We start from the raw sequence: 19,325 nt of genomic DNA, 5'->3' as shown, positions 1-19,325 counted from the left end.
CCAGCTGGCTCATTCCGAAAGGATACTCCAGATTCCAGAAAAATATGGCATTAATTTGTTAATTTTATAGAAAAAATATTATCCTGTTTTGCCAAATGATATCCTGATCCTCCTTTTTCGTTTGCTGAAGTTCAAGCCCAAAGACCTTTTCAAAGGCTAATTTAAGGTTATACACATTCTTATTTTTTTGGAAGACACAGTTTCTAATCTTATGTAAATTGCCAAATATAAATCTACATGTACAGTTTTTCTGTTTTCCATGTCCTTCAGACAAATGCCTTATTTACTCATTGAGTCACATAAAAATAAATATAAACAATCACCAGATATTCTAATATTAAAAATACAATCGGTACATGTACCCTATAGCTGCCTGCATGTGTAAAACCAGAACAAAAAATAATCTGGGGACTGAGCATGTACATCATCAATGATCACTGACTTCCCAAAAAGAAATATAAAATTAAACTGCTTGCACGTTGGTCATTATTATCTTTTCCTGCCCATTTCCTAACTTATTATTTTACGGTGCAATATTTACGTACATTGGCATAATACAAAATGACAGAATGGGCCTGTTACACTGCAGTTTTGACCCAGTTTGATCCATAACATTGTGGGTTAATAAATGATCTGAATCAGATTTTTTAAAAGAGATTATGCCATTAGCATATTAGCATGATTTGAAAGGGGTAAGAGTGCCCCCCCCCTCCTCCCATCAGAAAGCATTTCTTGGGCTGGCAGCTCCATCTACCGGGGATAATTTGGCTAGAATTTCCCTGTGACTTTTTATTTTAGTCAACACCTTGTTTTTGGGCTAAAATAGTATGAAACTCAAATTGGTCCCGTAAACACCAACTTTCACCTTGATTTTGGTTAAACTAGTGTCAAATCATTTCTGTGTGCTTCATGTGCAATACCGTATATTCCATCGGTAAGCATATGCCTCTAAATGTGTGGTTTTTTTATGGTGTGGATCAAACAGTGCCATAGGGATACCCCTTCCCCTAAATATTGTGTGATGCAGAGATTTCAATGAGATACAATTCTGACATTTTAGGAGCAGAGGGTCCAGAGAAGATACCTTCCCAGAATCCTTTGCAACATGATACATCATCTCATTTCATGTAAATGACACTTCTATTACTTTGTACAGGTTCCATTTGTTTTCAAGTTGAGAATAGACTGGCTAAACATAGGTCAATAGTCATGAAATATTAAAACATAATTTGCATGCTCTGGATGAGCTCTGTTCATTAAAGGAGGATTTTGTGATCCTAGCATCCTCTTTTTATGACATTTTTCAGTAGATATCCACGAAAAAAGCTTATTTCCAAAATTTCAGTTGATTCCGATTTTGCGTTTGCGAGTTATGCATGATTATGTGTATTACACTGCTCCATAGACAATGTGTTGTAATTTCGTTCTGGTGCACCAGAACGAAATTCAAATTTGGCGATATTTTTGCTAAACGAATTAATCTGCAAGAAATATTTGGAACATAAACATTGTCCTATGGACGCAATAAGTAGATCAAACACAACTATTGCCGGAGCTGGATCTTTACCATCCGAATCTTTTATTTCCTTTCATTTACACAGTTGATCAAGTGTCAACTGTGTTCTTCATACTTAATTTAATATCACATACATTTTTGTATCACCTCAGACAGCTATATCATCTGAGGTTCTTACATGTATATTACTTCAGATGTATCAGACAGCTACAACATCTGATACCTGTCCCATTCTCCAACAGCATAATTTGGCTAGGACTTAAACAATTACTCATTTAATATCACCTCAGACGGCTGTATTATCTGAGAGTATACACAGTTGACAGGAAATCAACTGTCTATATTATCTTCATACTTTTAATATCACTTCAGACAGCTATATCATCTGAGCTTTTAAATAGATATAAATTCAAATTCATTAGCGCCTCAGACAGCTATATCATCTGGCTTATTCTTTAAAAGCAATATATATCAATCATTGAAATCATATATGTATCCAGACAGCAATATCATCTGATACCTTTTTACGCAATCAGACAGCTATATCATCTGATGCCATTTACGGTCCTGAAGTGAGACGACCCACTTCAAATCCCAAACAGCATAATTTGGCTTGGACCTAATCATTACTCATTTCCGGAATTAGGACAACCCCATTCAATTTCCAAACAGCCTAATTTAGAATTGACATTAAATATTAAGTATGTGAAAACATTCCCAATGACTTGCTCAAATGCAGCAATGTATCTCCATTTTGATTCATATATTGGACAAAATGGTAAAAAGCAAAAGAAACAATGCCATTTAAAATCATATTTTTCATAAAGGGAGTGGTGGGTGGGTTTTAAAATTTTCCTGACCTCTTCGGATGGTATCAAAACAGCTTATGAATTTTCCGGCAATAATTTCTGAGAAAACAGCCACGCCCCAGAACCGCTGCCTATGATTGGCTACTGGCACGCGACTTCGACACAGGGCATGGATGCACAACAGGTGTCGGCCTGATGTCACAACACGCATGGCTCCACCTTTTATTGATCTACAGGACAATGAAACCCTTTTCAACAAAACCCAGGGCTTATTACGCCAATGACAATTTTGGTTTTGATTGAAGTTTGCTCAATCAAAACCCGATTATGTAGCCAGAGGTATCCAGTGGTGTAAAAATCTCAACTTTTTTTGGGAAAAGTGGGGGGATGAGGCTGTGGATCACGAAATGCCCCTTTAAGTTATATTTGCAATATCGACCCATGTTGCGCTAGATAGCAAATCAGTACAGACAATTGAAATAGGAGAAATGCATTGTGGGAAGTGTAAGATATCTTGTCTGAGAGGGTCAATACCTGAAAAGATTTCAATCAATTAGCCTATTCACGTCAGATGATTCATATTTATATAACTTGATATCAAAAAAAGATGGACATTTTGCATGGGGATCTCATTGTGCAAATAGGCAATCACATGCAAGATTTGATCTGCAAAAGTAAAAGTGAGGTGCCTCAAATCCTATGAGGTACAATGTACTTAGTCGTCAAAATGCAGGGAAGAACCACAGTTTTTTATGCACTTTTGAATAGGGATTAGGGTTAGAGTTTAGGGTTCAAATCTCAAGAAACTGGGTAAGAAACAACTAGAAACAAGCTAGAATCTTCCGAGTGTAAGAGACAGATTTCAGACTGTTACATTCGCTCCTATACCATGCGCATATTTTGAGGGGGGCTTTGGGGGTGCGAGCGCCCGGGGTAAAAGCAGTGGGCGTCAAAAAATGAAGGGGCGATGGAAGATGAAGGGGCGGCAAGAAGAATTATTAAAGAAAAAGGTCAGGGCATAATGGGTGGGAAAAAGAATTATTAATTAAGCTGGGGGAGAGGGGTGTTACATCCCCTAGCTTTTACACCTACCCCAGCTAGGTTCTGTTTTACCTAGCTGATGTCACCCAGATAGGTCCTGTTTTGCTATCTGATCTTTCTTCTTTCTTTCTGGCAATAAACTTCAAAATGCTTCTCCTCCTACATTGTACATGTTATACCCTACAGTTACATCACTTGCACATGTATTGGCTTAGCTATGGTGTAAACAGAATTGGAGAAAAATTGCGAGCACAGCATGCAAAAAAAATCATGTTTTTAATGCTTTTTTGGTCAAAAAGGTCCAAATTTCGGTTAGAACCACTTTTTACCAAATCGCACCCCCTGGAAAAAAGGTCCACTTTTTCAAAATCCGCACCCCTCAAAAATAAATCATAAATGCATACATGTACAGGCCTGACTATGCAGCCCTAAAGGTTCACAAGTTGTGAAACTCTTTTAAAATTACACTTGATTGGCAGAAAGCAACACATAGTCAGTTTATGCCCAAGTAGGGAAATCAACCAATATTTTGTTTGGATTTTCAGAATTCAAAAAGTGTTGATATTAGCTAAGAAATGAGACATGTAGTACACCTTTTATGGTTTGATTAATAACAAAAGTCACCATTTTTCAATTATAAAGCTGTCAGCTCAGGCAACAAAACGAACTATTTTGTATTCTGTTTTGATTTTCATGGTTCAAAAAGTTGTTGATATTGCTTGAGTAATGACAATACTATACAGGTATATACACATTTTCATTTCAATCGCCCAAAACCAAAATTGTCATTAGAGCACAATTCTATGGCGCTTAAAGCTAAAAACATCCACGGCTATGCGTAAACTTGAATGCCATTATGAATGCAATGTGTGTATAGTGATTCTGATTATGGCACCAAAACTGCAAAATCCTGGTTCACCACAAGGCCCAGCACATAGGTCATGTACAAATGGCATAGAGTCATGACGTGCCCCTACAACTCTATGCCGTCGATTTGAAAATTTAGAAAATCACATAGGAAAATTGCAGAAAAATGGATTGTTCCCCCCCTCCATCAGGCCCAGTGCCCCCCCAATAGGATGACTCACGGTACGCATAACCTACGCACAACAATATGCTCATTACCATATTGGATGTTGCAGCACTGAATGACGTAGGCCACCACTGTCTACTTCTATGAATAAGTCGACTGCTCAGTGCCAGAAGTGGGTAAGTGCAATAGCTGCCCTGTGAACATTTGGCAATTTACACACAGTATATTGTACTCATCTATACGGCAGCTACGCATTTTATTTATAACATTCGGCCAAAACCAGGCTAAGCCCAAATATAGTGCACAGAGGCTACTAAATTGAAAGGATGCCATCCGGATATGACAGGACAGGGATATGGGAAGAGGTCCAATTTTATATAGATGCAGGAGGAAAACCCGGGGGAAAACCGGAGCACCTGGAGAAAAACCTGCGAGGACGAGCATGGATCGGTAACCAAACTCACATGTGGCACCACAGGGAATTGAACCCCGGCCACAGTGGTGAGAAGCGAGTGAGAAGACCACTACACTAACCCGCCCTCCCATGGCAGCAATTGCACTTACCCACTTCTGGCACTGAGCAGTCAAAGTATGATGTTAGTTTTGTTACTCATCAACACCTGTTGATCATCTGGATGAGGAGATACATGCAAACCAACTGACACCATACAGGCATGCTTTGCCATATAAGCCAGATTGTGCTCTACAATCTGTGCAAAAATGCCTTCAATAAAATAAAACATTTCTCGGTATATTTCTTTATTTTAAAATTTCAAGCTTTCCAAATGATAATGTTGATTACCCACCCCAAAAATACACATTATGATGATCTTAATTCAAGTCCGGGAGAGCATGGGAGGGGGGTTTCACTGGTTGAAGGTACACAGAGATGTGCCACGGTTTGGGGTACCTTTCAGTGGAGACCAATGTGCTCAATTGGGCGCATTTGGGCAGAAGCGCCCTTAAGGGGGTACTACACCCCTGCGCAGATTTGTGCTTATTTTTGCATTTTTCTTTCAAATTATAGCGCATTGGGGACAAGTAAGATATGTATATTATAGGGGCAAGGACTACAACTACTGCACTGGAAATTTTATTTCAGCACAGACAACAGATATGGAGTTACAGTCAAAAATGAGGGAAAACCAATATTTGATCAATAAATCAATAACTACTTGCTTTGAGTTGCTGAATTTTCAGTACAGTAGTTGTAGTCCTTGCCCTATAATATACATATCTTACTTGTCACCAATGCGCTTATAATTTTGAGAAAAATGCAAAATAGGCAAAATTTGGCCAGGGGTGTAGTACCCCCTTAAGGACACCCTGAAGTACCCAATTAGGACAAATTTGGATGCTTTTTGTGAAGAATTTGTATACTGATGGGTTGTAAAAACAGCATAAAAACCCAGGATTCAAGTTTCATGACTCCTTAAAACCAGGAGATGAAACATAGGCCTACCTGAAGTGCAGTAAAACTAGAAGCAGATTTGTGTGATTATATTGTAGGAAAGGTGAATGAAGTTTGTTGGTTTATCTGCTGCATGCTGTACATGGCAGTTCATAAGTTCAATGGGCTCGGAGTCACTCAACATTGCTAAAATGGCACGAAATTGCACTTTTTGTAAACAGTCAGAACTACAATGGTTCTTAATGGAGTCACTGGCTGCTTGAGTTGACATACAATGCACTTTTGCATTGTTAATATATTCACCAAAGAAAACAGGAATGATGTCATTGGATCGTTCCACCATCTGGCAAAGGTGGGTTTGTTGAACTGTTCTATACCCCAAACCTAAAACTTAAAACCCCTTAAAAACCCAGGGCAGTGGCGTAGTGATTATTTTAGAGGGGGAAAGGGGGCAAGGCATCTTTCAGGGGGAAATATGATGAAAATGGCAGTAAACAAGTGCTTTAAAAAAAGTAAAGTAGGCCTATCCAATAATGTACATGCTCCCCCAAAAGTCTTTTTTGACAGTGCAGCTCCAAAATGACCCATTGACCCTCAATTACTCAATGGTTTTTGGGGGCTTTTTTTCTGAGGAGACCCCCAATTGCTCATTTTTAGGGAATTTGATAGACCCTTAATGATACTGACAGTTTGTAGCATAAAAGGATCGTTTTACCGATTATGCCATCAGCTGACAAAGACCCACAATTTGCAGTTCAGCAAGGCACATACTCACTAAAAAGTAGGCTATAACATAACACTTAACACTTACCCTCAGGCCCATACGCACCCCCTGCACCCGCACCCCCTGCGTATGGGCCTGCTTACCCTAATGCTGATTTTCACCCATACCATAGCCCTATTATTTAAAGCCATATTGTAAAATTTCCATAAAAATAGGTTAGTATTCTTTTTCTATAAAATAAAAAAAATAAAAAATAAAATAAATAAATCCAACTACCTGACCCTATCTAATATGTTCATGTTTTAGGAAATACAACATTTTTTGGTCTGCTTTGTCAATTAAAAATGGTGCCAAATGGTACACTCCAAATGAAATTACAGAAATAATTACAGAAAATAGCCTCCAAAAATAAATTGTATTGGGGGTAAAGGGCCAGAATGAAGATTTCTCTTGAAAAGGTTTGCATTTGGAAAATATGCACCCCACAAAAAATCCTGGCTTCAGGCCTGAATGTATGCCATAGATCCTATGATTATTTGTAAGGGGAAAAGCCCCGGGGAAAAGTCAGGGTACAGGGAAACAAGCTCCAATTTCCAAATAAGTGACATCTTTGTGATGTAATCTGCTATTGATTTGTTGACAAATAAAAGGTCCCAGTCCGTCCCTGTGTTGATTTAAAACATTGATCTTCTTTCTTGACAACATAATACTGTCAAGAAAGAAGACATTTTCGCATTCAGATTATTAGTCTTGATTATAAATTTTATATAATATTGATGGTCACATCCCGGGGTCACATAGGGCTAGAAAGCATTCCTTACAGAAAGATGTACACAAAATTACTTTGGTGAACATTTTTGTTTTTGTTTCGCCCGCCTTAAGCGGGCGCCCCTATATAGGCATGAATTTGTGAAAAGCTTCTAATTTCACTCTTGCTAGATTTACTTCATAATTGTTTTGCTACAATTATGCCCATATGCCCAACTCAGAAATAAAACCACAATTTGTTAGGATTTTATTTTATTATTGTTTTCTGATATGCACGGGATAAAATGTTGAGCGTATATTCTTTGTTTAAAATACAAAATTAATGGACTTATAAAAACACCTAATAAATCCAGACCTTTGACCTTTGTATGCCTTCAACCAGTTTACCATGTGTCTTAGAACCCGATAGACAGTGACATTTGACCATACACTAGGATCCACAACATGCTCATCTATCATGGGAACAGTTCTTAAACCCTAATACATTTGTACATTCATCCTTTGGGTAGACAAACTCTATTCTGCAACTTGAGGTCAAATTTTGCACTCTGATTATGTAATTGAGGTTATTGGACTATGCCATTGGGATGAGACTCTTTGGTCCGTACCCAGTAATGTTTGCTTAATTAGATGTTATCTTAATTAGATTGTCACAACCCGAACAAATCAAATCAAATAGACCAATGATGTTATTATTTGCATGGTATAATTGACTTGGAACGTTTGTTTGCTGAGGAGATGTCAGAGTCAGGATGTAGGTATCATTATGCCTCAAATCACGAATTATTGTACCTGTAAGATTAGTGCAGAGTAGGTTAGATATGAAAATGGAAAGTTACAACAAATGACTATACACCTGATTCGTGAACTGTGTCTTTTTGAAAGACTCTTCCTGTTTATCCTTCATCTCTATTTGATTTTCAGTGTATTAGCAAGTAGATGATGTATATGTATCACAAACGTTATACATTTATAAAAACTTAACGTTTTCTATTGGTCAACATAGGCGTAGATTCCCGGGTGGGGATATCCCCCCCCCCCCCCCCATATTTTGCCAGGGGAGCTTACTTATTTGTGTCTTCTATACTATTCATCATATACCCCTGCATAACGAAATTCAACAATATTCAATATCCAAAGCAATATCCTCACTATAATAGGTCCCAAAAACAGATTTTTTCCCCACCTCACATAATCGCAAATTGACACGAAAGCTTCATTCCCATTTATTTCATCCAAAACGGTCCTGTCATACACCTTCCCCAATCAAACACATTTCTCTTGCATTTGATCATCTTCTACTCTTCCCTAGGAAAATCATTATAATACCAAATCTACACACCATGGAATTCACCATATCACGTCCAAGCACTATTCATCATATACCCCTGCATAACGAAATTCAACAATATTCAATATCCAAAGCAATGTTCTCACTACAATAGGTCCCAAAAACAGAAATCCCCACCCCACATAATCGCAAATTGACACGAAAGCTTCATTCCCATTTATTTCATCCAAAACGGTCCTGTCATACACCTTCCCCAATCAAACACATTTCTCTTGCATTTGATCATCTTCTACTCTTCCCTAGAAAAATCATTATAATACCAAATCTACACACCATGGAATTCACCATATCGTCCAAGCTCACATTGGGCGCCCATTCCTTTTTTAAAGGAATTTTTATTTGCAATAGTGATGTCCTGTGAGGTTTTGGTTTGCGAAATTAAAATGCTGAGAATCTGGTAGCTCATATTATATAGGTCTACTGGGGCTCCCTGGCAGAGTCTTTTTACTTTATAGTCGGTCTTAACCCTGGAATTATAAAAACTTTTGGGCCTCATAACTACTAAATTGATGGTTGAAATTTGGTTGTTTTTTTAAATTTTACAAAAATTAGCATTTTGTTTCAACTATTTTTGGCGAATATTTCTTAAAGTTGGTTGGTCAAAATTTAAAAAAAATAAGAAGATGTTTCCTAAATATTTATTCCTAGTTTTCGAAAATTTATTCAAATAAAAATTAGTAGGCCTACTCAAGATTTTTTTGGTAATGTTGACCAAAAATATTAGAGTCAAAAAATGGTGTTTTTTTGCATTTTCTCCCAAACTGAGTATTTTTACCGAAATATTTTTTTCTAAAAATATTTTTATATACTTTAGACCAAGAATTTAGCAGTTATGAGGCCCAAAAGTTTTCATAATTCCAGGGTTAAGACCAACCGTAAAATAAGTACAAAATTTTGTCATTTGAAAACATTTATAATGCAGCTGCTTGTCATTTGGTTTTAAATAATAAACAAAGTTGAAATGTAAATAAATTTCAGTTTGAAAGATGCAAACAATCGCAGGATGCAAATATACACCCAACTAACTAAACTCTCACCATTCTTTTTTTACAGATATTAAACATGAATGGTGCAAAATAACTTGCTTATTTCAACTTGTGAGAAATGGGATTAATTTCTCACTTTAGTAAACACTTTTTAAAGTTGCTTGAGTGTATTTCTTAACACATTGCTTCTGCAGCTCTGCGTAATATTTGTATGGAAAGACCCATTGAACTCCATACTAGAGCTGATATGGAGTTCAAACAAGAATTTAGCCCAATTTATATTTTCACCGTTAACCTTTATTCCGAACAAAAGAAATGAGCACAGCACATTTTCATAAATAATAATTGGGTCATTTTTATACATTTTTATAAACAAATTAATGTTATAAATATATTGCACAAATGTGTTAAATTTGGCCTAAATCTTAGACCTCAGGTATAAAAATTAGTCCAATTTTGATATAAATATGGATCCATCTTCAAAGTTTCGGCATACCCCTATGGGGGGGGGGGCAAAGAGAATTTCAGGGGGGAAAATCAACAAATTCTGTGCAAAATTGCTGCAGAAAGTGGAAATTTACACGTTTGCTATAGGGTCATCTGGGGAAAAGAGTTGCCGCTATTTTCAATGATTACAAACTGAAATCACTTACCGTTCTCGTCTCTTGCACTATGTTCTATATCAGCTTCAAGATCCCTAATGGAGCCTTCAAAATCTTCAAAACTAGGCCTGCTTTTAAAGGTACGCTTCGACCGCCTCAATCTGAACCTTTTTTGAAGTCTTGCGATCAGTCAATGATGGTTTGGCAAAATCTTCCCAGTTATTCCTTTGCAATCCTAACTCTCCACCGACGATGATATTCCGTAAGATATTCTTAACATCCTCTACCGTATCCACTTCAATCTCTTCCTTTGTTTCCTCTTGAGGGCGCTCCTTTGTTTCCTCTAGAGGGCACTCCTTTGTTTCCGCTTCAGGGCTCTTTTGATCTGTATCACTATTACTATTACTACTGCTAACTGTCGCACTATTTTCTATCCACTCCATGCTGAATATATCCTTATAGGCAGCCCGTGGTATTTCACTCTCCTGCAATTTCCCATTATGGAGTGTCTGTGTGGTGAGGGCAACTGTCCCAGGTGATTCAAGTTTAAGGCACAGGTACGAATCCCCTTCTTGGAGAAATTCTTTATTTGGAGGACAGAGATGCGTGATGACTTTGCCTTGAGAACAGAGCGGCCAGCCGCCGTCCCGTGGGGGCGTACTTCAGGTGCAACTGTAGAAAAAGATAGAGAAAGAGAACACAGAGTCACAATTTAGTCACTAAAAAGATCCCATAAGAGTCTAATATTTGCTGTAGGGTACCCCAGTTCAGTTCGGTTCAGTTTTGTATCAGTTCAGTTTAGTTCCCTTGAAGAAATACCTGATGACTTCAGATGTGTTGACTGGATGTGCCTATATTATCACAATTTTGTAATAGCTTCCATCCTTGAGTCTCCAATGATTTCCTTCCTATTTTATTTTGGGTGAAAACTAGTTCCAATTTACAATTGATTTCATCTCATTGGTTGAAATGCAGTGCCTGGAATCTGTCAATATTAATTGAGAGCACTGATGAGAAGGGATGCAAAAAAGTGGACTGCTGATACACCAAAATCTGTGTCACCACCCCCATTTATATGAATTCCAACCTGACAACCAGTGGCGCACAGCGTCGTCATCCCTATATCTTCATGTCAAAAATTGCTGTGATAGTACGATGAATCCTCTCGTTTTTCAAAAGCTACGCATGGCGATTTTGTTCGAGATAGGCCAAGCGACTCAGGTTAAGCATACCATTTACACGATATGAGATACCACAGAGCCTGCCGCAGAGTTTCTATACTACGATTTGCGCATGATCAGTACCACATATGGTGTTGCCATTATAGAAAATTCGATTTGTTGTCAGGTAAAACGCAGGTTTTGTTTCCAATACACTAACTCGAAATGCAATACACTAATTAGCGGGGCCTTGCTGTTTGCTGTGGATATATTTTACTGCATTTTATAAGTAAAGATTTTGAAATCAAAAGTCAAAATTGTGATATATTCAACTGTTTGAGAAATGAATTATATAAAGGAACCTGTGTAAGATCCAGGTGCTGTATCTATAATACAATGTACATTATCGACACACTATACCACTTTCTTTATGCGTCAATAATAAAATATTGATTTCAATCGAATTGAATACATGTCTCTATTTTGAGTTTGTACTACACCACTGAGCAATCTAGCGATCGATTTCTAGCCAATCAGATATAGGCCTCCTTTTCTTGCGTTCAGTGAAATACCAATCACCCGTCGCTCACCAACGGAGTATTAAGTTTATATTTATAACACTGTCGACACTGTGTGGCGTAGATTTCTTGTGACATGGGGGGATGGAGTGGAAAAAAATTTGAAGTATAGTGAATCAGCACCTTTTAGTGACAGAATAAGTTTATGGTACAAATGCACACGAAGCGTGCAAAAACAAAAAATTTTGCCATATGGAGGCTAAACTGGTAACATATGGTGTAAAAGTGGTATAAATGTGTGCGAAGTGCAAAAAAATGACACTTTGGGGGCTAAAATGGCCAAATATGAGGTTAATTTTGTCAGAAACCCACACACATGCGTTAACATTGTGGGATGATTGTATGGACCATCGGCCATCCCCCATGGCAAAATATTGGGGGGGGGGAGGGGATCTACGCCCTATGCAGACAACCTTTTTTTGTTGCAGAACAGATCTGAGTGCAATTCCAGATGCAGGAGGGATATGTCTCCCCCCCCCCACTAACAAAAAATCTGACTTTTATGCATTTTTGGTTAAAAGGAAAGGGTCCAAGTGTCATACCCTGGTAGGTATAAGTATGTCAATTTCATATTTGAGTATAGACGCATATTTTTCTGATCTACATACGTACATCAATTTCAGAGGGTGCACGATAGCCCCTTCTTTCGACTAAACTATCAAGGTTAGTTTGTTCATTTCTGCTGATGAAAAGTGTAAGATTTTCCTCTCTCATAAATTAGCATTTGCAAACAAATGCTAATAGCTTTCCAAATAAACACCCCTATCATGTTCAGTGATGTTGGTTTGTACACATGACAGGTATATATGCAGGCACTTTGCAGAGTGCTTTCCCAAATAAAAACTCATCAGCAGTCATATTCATCATGCAGGGTTGGTTTAAAGGCAATATGCCATTTGCAACTAAATCTCGCCAACAGTGGCAGCACCAGAAATTTTTTCAGCGGGTGGGGTATGCGGGGCAAAATAAATTTCTGGGCCGGGGAGCAAAATCAACAAATATTACACAAAATTGTGACAAGAAGTAGAATTTTTTATCACTTTTGGAGTTTTACTGGGTGTGGGCAACTACTGGGGGGAGGGGGACAAGAGTTCTGACTGGGGGAATTTTCCCCAATGGCACTGCTCACCAACTGCTGCAAACATGGGGTGGCATTTGGGGCCTTTCTGGTATATCAATTACCCCCTTTTTCTAGGCCAATTTTGGTATATGGATAGGTCCTTGTTTCAAAATTTTCTTATTATTTTCACTGTAGCAAAAATTTGTCAAATTGGGGTAAAAGTTGTTAAAATTGAATTTTGGTGTATTGATGAGTCAAAATTTCTTGAAAAATGGGTATATTGATGGGTCCCCTTTCTAATTCTCAGCAGCACACCCTGACCCAAACCAATACCCCGGGTAAAAACTGGACACTTTAAATGCAAGTCAGGACAATAGAAATAGAACGATAGAACTGTAAAAAAATGTCCAAGCCAACTGTCCCTCAATCAATCAATTCAAAAACTTTGTATTTTGGTCCAATTCTGGCTTCACTCGTACACAGAAATCAGTCATTTGCCCAAATTGAGCATCGCAAATTGGATGGCAATATTCCAACCTTGTACTAAACACTCACTTTAATTCCAATCAATAGGAAACAATTAGTCAGTTTCAGCAATGACTGTTTACCAACAAACATTTCCACAATTTTTTTCCTAAGAAATATCTCTCTAATAGAAAATTACATAAGAATTGGAGTTGACAAAAATGGGTTAAAAAGCAATACCACGGTAGGATTTCTCACAGGAGCAGCTCCCCTCCCCTACACACTAAAAACTACGGGGTTATATTTTCCGTGGTCATTTTGAATTGACCACGTTTGGGGTTGTTTTGACCCTTCAAGGGGTTGTACTGTTTTAATTTGACCACATTCACGAGGTCATTTTAGCCACGACGAACGTAGTCAAAAACTTAGTGGTCATTTTGCCGATACCGTCGCGCATTGATATCAGTTTCAATCTTACGCTTTGAAAATCTCAATTCATAAATGAGTTTAAACATGAGCTGCAATTAATGTTTGTTGATTAATAAATAAAACTAATTTTTTGACCGAAGTTACCCAATTTGTCAACTTTATAATGACTTGCATTTGGAACTATTTGCACACACGGTGTGCATCGGCTCACGTGGTCACATCAGCGCCATATTTGTTCTGATTGTGCAGCTCAGCGGATTGTCGTGTGTGCTTGTCTGCATGATGGAATATGAAAAGTTAGTTGAAAAGTGAGACTGCAAGGATGCATAGACCCTTGTCTATGCACACAGATTCATTCCAATTTCATGCTGTCGTGGCTGGTGTCTTGGCTGCAGTTGTTATAAGCTTATATCATGTAAGCTTATAATACGTGAACTGTCATAGGCGATGACTGACTGTGTGTGAGTGTGATACACATATGCATTTTGCAGTTTGCTGTTTATGTAATGCTTTCTCTGTGCAGAAACACACTTATGTCCTGGTGGGACCAGCATGACCATAGGCCTACTAAAAAAATCCAAACAACCCCTAAATGTGGTTATTGAGTAACCCTATAAAACAACCCTTTCAAATGGGTCATTTCATTTGACCCCGAAATGAGGTCATTAATTAACCCAATAAGGCAACCCTTTTGAAGGGGTCATTTCATTTGACCCCGAAATGTGGTAATATTTTGACCCCAATGGGGTTACTATTTGACCCAAATCGTAGTCATTGCAATGACCCGACCAATGGGGTCAAAATGACGCCGTTAGTGGTATGGTGTTTAGTTGATAACTATGCGGGGTCAAAAAATGACCCAAGCGGGGTCATTTTTGACCCGTAGTTTTAAGTGTGTAGCTATGCCACTGCCTGTATCCTCAAGTAGTCCCTCACATAAATTAATTCTGGAGCTCATATTCAACAACAGCGTGTTGCAACTTACCATAAGAGGCCCCTTTCCCACTTTGCTCCTTTATGCTAATATAGGCACGTCATAGGAATTGACATGTGCCAACATTATCTTCATCAAAGGCAAAAGACGATGTACATAAATAAAAAAAATTTATCAGAATTTAAGTCATGCTATGTTGCCTTCCAAACAAAGTCTGTCATAAAATGCAAGTGCTTTACCAATTCCACTCCTTCTACTTCCTTATCCTTGTTCTGTTGCTAATTTCACTCTCCACTCCTTTTGTTAATTTCACTCCTGGATTTAAGGTAACCTCAAACTCAGATTATCTCAGTTTGAAGAACAAAACTTCCACAGTTAATCAATACAATCAAAATTCCCTTTAAAAGGGAAAGCTGGCCTCACAATAAATAAGAGGGTGCAAAATAACTGTGTTCCATTCATCAACCAGGACCTTTGGTTGCAAGGCTAGGGCTCTACAAACTAAGCTAATAAGTGTACATGGTTCTTCCACCTGTTTGCAAGGGCTATTCAGTTGAAATGCATGCCCATGGAAGACATGACCTTAAACTTCCACACACAGAGAGTGTGAATTTCACATGGGGTTACCTGAATGTATGGAAGATTAAGGTCATGTCTTCCATAGAGGGTGTATGGATTTCAACTGGAATAGCAACAGATACAGCAGTTCAATAACCACTTATGACATCAGGTGGATGTGATGCTGCCATGAGCCACAAACATTCAACTAAACTGAGCTCAAAAAGAAACTTATAATTTTTTACATCTTGTGAATCACAAGGTCATATCTTAAAATACTGTCAATCAAAATGAACCAAAATTACACACAGGATTACCTTAATACTCTACTCAAAACACATGTCAGTAACCAAGCAGTTGTCCAACTGACACAACAGCAAAATACACTGTCATGGGACAGCTTCTTGGACTTCCTTCACTGTCACAGCCCAATATTTGGCACCCATGACAAAAAATCTGTGAGAATGCACACAAGATCCTTGCACAGATGATAAAAGCGGTGCTGCTTTCTGCTTTTCATACACTTTTTTTTTCATCATGAAACAGGGCTGGGCTGTGAATGTGGTCCAGGAAGTTGTCCCATGTCAGTGCATTTTGCTGTTGTGTCAGTTGGATAACTGCTTGGTTACTGACATGTGTAAAATAAGTATTGAAGTAAATCTGTGTGTAATTTTGGTTCAATTTGATGGACAGGGTTTCAAGATATGACCTTGTGAAAATTATAAGTTTCTTTTTGAGCTCAGTTTATTCACATCCTTTGGAGAGAAGAAATTGAAATTCTTCTTATTACTGACACTTGTATGACATCTATCTGTCCTATAGAAGTTTAATAACCACTTACACTAGGATCCACAATATGCTCATTTATCAGGCCACAGTTCCATAACCCCAATACATTTGTACATTCATTGAATGACCTTTGAAAAATTTGGGTACAAAAACGCATACTCTGCAGCTTGAGGTCAAATTTTGCACTATCATGGTTTAATTGAGGTTATTGAACTATGCTATAGGGATGATGCTATTGTGGTCCATATAGTGTTAGAAGTGATGCTAGGATGAGCCATAAGCATCCATCACGCATAAGGTATTCCCATTTTTTGAAAGAAGAAGTTAAAATTCTACTACAAATATTACTTATTGACAGCTGTCTTGCAAGTCACTTGATTTCTTGATATGTCACAGGACACTTCACTGGAGAAAACATTCTCTATATGCTCTTCCTCAACATGGCAAATGTACGTCAAAGATTTCCTGATAATGTGAATAAGGGATTTTAAAATAGAGCATTCAACTAAACAGTTTACACTGGAGACGGGATACATCAACAAGACATGGATTGATGTTTTCCTCCAAGTGAGATGTCTTTATCATATCAAAAATAAACTTATTTCTAGCGATTCTGGCTTTGAATGATGTCAAGAATTCCTGTATAACAGTACATAACATTCATGATAGAATACTCTTCAATCATCAATCCATTGGCCTATTCCACTTGAAATCCACACCCCTGTGGAAGATATGACCTGACTCTCCCACACAGTGGGTGTATTGCAAATGGAGTCACTTATTAAGGTAACTCCATTTGAAATTCATACTCCCTGTGTGGAAGGTCATGTCTTCCATAGGGGTGTATGATTTCAACCAGAATAACCCATTCAATGGAGACTTCATGGTTCCGACATTGATACCGATGCCAGGAATTCCTGTATTTAAGCGCTATTTACATGGAGACTTTACCCTTGCCTACATAATAACCATAAATTTTATTTTGATGGATGACTTGCCCTGGCGATGCAATTTACATGGGGACATAGAGTCCAGCAATTGTGACCTCAATCAACTATATCTGGGGCCCCCCTATATGACCTATAAAACCATAACCAGGTAAATACATAACAAAAGCCGTGTTCAGACGTAGGGTAGTTAACTCGAGAAAAGGGGTATTTACCTCGAGTAAAGTGCCCAGTCGGGGCAAGCTCGTGATAAAGGTCGAGTTTGTGCACGTCTGAACAGGAGTCGGGGCAGTTTATCCCGACCTTAACCCGACCGATTTACCTCTGAAAAAAGTCAGAGGTAAATCCTTAACCTGACCTGAGCAGTCGAGGTAGATGCACGTGTGGATCGCACCAGAGTGGGACCAGCATGACCATAGGCCTACTAAAAAAAATCCAAACAACCCCTAAATGTGGTTATTGAGTAACCCTATAAAACAACCCTTTCAAATGGGTCATTTCATTTGACCCCGAAATGAGGTCATTAATTAACCCAATAAGGCAACCCTTTTGAAGGGGTCATTTCATTTGACCCCGAAATGTGGTAATATTTTGACCCCAATGGGGTTACTATTTGACCCAAATACGTAGTCATTGCAATGACCCCGACCAATGGGGTCAAAATGACCCCGTTAGTGGTATGGTGTTTAGTTGATAACCCAAACGGGGTCATTTTTGACCCCGTAGTTTTAAGTGTGTAGCTATGCCACTGCCTGTATCCTCAAGTAGTCCCTCACATAAATTAATTCTGGAGCTCATATTCAACAACAGCGTGTTGCAACTTACCATAAGAGGCCCCTTCCCACTTTGCTCCTTTATGCTAATATAGGCACGTCATAGGAATTGACATGTGCCAACATTATCTTCATCAAAGGCAAAAGACGATGTACATAAATAAAAAAAATTTATCAGAATTTAAGTCATGCTATGTTGCCTTCCAAACAAAGTCTGTCATAAAATGCAAGTGCTTTACCAATTCCACTCCTTCTACTTCCTTATCCTTGTTCTGTTGCTAATTTCACTCTCCACTCCTTTTGTTAATTTCACTCCTGGATTTAAGGTAACCTCAAACTCAGATTATCTCAGTTTGAAGAACAAAACTTCCACAGTTAATCAATACAATCAAAATTCCCTTTAAAAGGAAAAGCTGGCCTCACAATAAATAAGAGGGTGCAAAATAACTGTGTTCCATTCATCAACCAGGACCTTTGGTTGCAAGGCTAGGGCTCTACAAACTAAGCTAATAAGTGTACATGGTTCTTCCACCTGTTTGCAAGGGCTATTCCAGTTGAAATGCATGCCCATGGAAGACATGACCTTAAACTTCCACACACAGAGAGTGTGAATTTCACATGGGGTTACCTGAATGTATGGAAGATTAAGGTCATGTCTTCCATAGAGGGTGTATGGATTTCAACTGGAATAGCAACAGATACAGCAGTTCAATAACCACTTATGACATCAGGTGGATGTGATGCTGCCATGAGCCACAAACATTCAACTAAACTGAGCTCAAAAAGAAACTTATAATTTTTTACAACTTGTGAATCACAAGGTCATATCTTAAAATACTGTCAATCAAAATGAACCAAAATTACACACAGGATTACCTTAATACTCTACTCAAAACACATGTCAGTAACCAAGCAGTTGTCCAACTGACACAACAGCAAAATACACTGTCATGGGACAGCTTCTTGGACTTCCTTCACTGTCACAGCCCAATATTTGGCACCCATGACAAAAAATCTGTGAGAATGCACACAAGATCCTTGCACAGATGATAAAACGGTGCTGCTTTCTGCTTTTCATACACTTTTTTTTTCATGAAACAGGGCTGGGCTGTGAATGTGGTCCAGGAAGTTGTCCCATGTCAGTGCATTTTGCTGTTGTGTCAGTTGGATAACTGCTTGGTTACTGACATGTGTTAAGAATAGAGTATTGAAGTAAATCTGTGTGTAATTTTGGTTCAATTTGATGGACAGGGTTTCAAGATATGACCTTGTGAAAAATTATAAGTTTCTTTTTGAGCTCAGTTTACATTCACATCCTTTGGAGAGAAGAAATTGAAATTCTTCTTATTACTGACACTTGTATGACATCTATCTGTCCTATAGAAGTTTAA

At 38.2% G+C, this 19,325-nt stretch overlaps 1 protein-coding gene across 1 annotated transcript in view; it reads right to left on the bottom strand.

Moving 5' to 3' along the window:
• Positions 1-19,325, bottom strand: part of LOC140146242 (puratrophin-1-like) — a 194,688-nt gene that overhangs the window by 132,642 nt on the left and 42,721 nt on the right. The window contains exon 2 of the mRNA XM_072168025.1: positions 10,293-10,913. The gene's annotated coding sequence lies outside the window, so the exon portion shown is untranslated. The remainder of the gene's footprint in view (positions 1-10,292; positions 10,914-19,325) is intronic.

This window comes from Amphiura filiformis, chromosome 2, assembly GCF_039555335.1.
Source record: "Amphiura filiformis chromosome 2, Afil_fr2py, whole genome shotgun sequence".
In the NCBI taxonomy this organism is placed as follows: Eukaryota; Metazoa; Echinodermata; class Ophiuroidea; order Amphilepidida; family Amphiuridae; genus Amphiura; species Amphiura filiformis.
This window is presented reverse-complemented; position numbering and strand designations above follow the sequence as displayed.